The sequence below is a fragment of the Merops nubicus genome, unplaced genomic scaffold (assembly GCF_000691845.1).
Source record: "Merops nubicus isolate BGI_N331 unplaced genomic scaffold, ASM69184v1 scaffold20955, whole genome shotgun sequence".
NCBI classification, from domain to species: domain Eukaryota; kingdom Metazoa; phylum Chordata; class Aves; order Coraciiformes; family Meropidae; genus Merops; species Merops nubicus.
This window is the reverse complement of record NW_008611851.1, coordinates 16016-16226: the sequence shown is the minus strand read 5'-3', so window position 1 is coordinate 16226 and position 211 is coordinate 16016.

The window sequence follows — 211 nt, the reverse complement described above, 5'->3', positions numbered from 1 at the left end:
AGGGACCGCAGGGATCACCTGGCCCGACCTTCCTTGGCAAATTACGGTCTGGACGAGACGGCCTGCGAAAATCGGAACGCTTCGCCTTTATTCTTCTGGCTTTCGAAGATTAGTTCAGAATAAGGACAGAGACTTAGAAGTTACTTGTGCTGTTGGACCCAAACGGTATCCAGTGACTTTTGTGGTGGATACGGGAGCACCAAATTCTAAA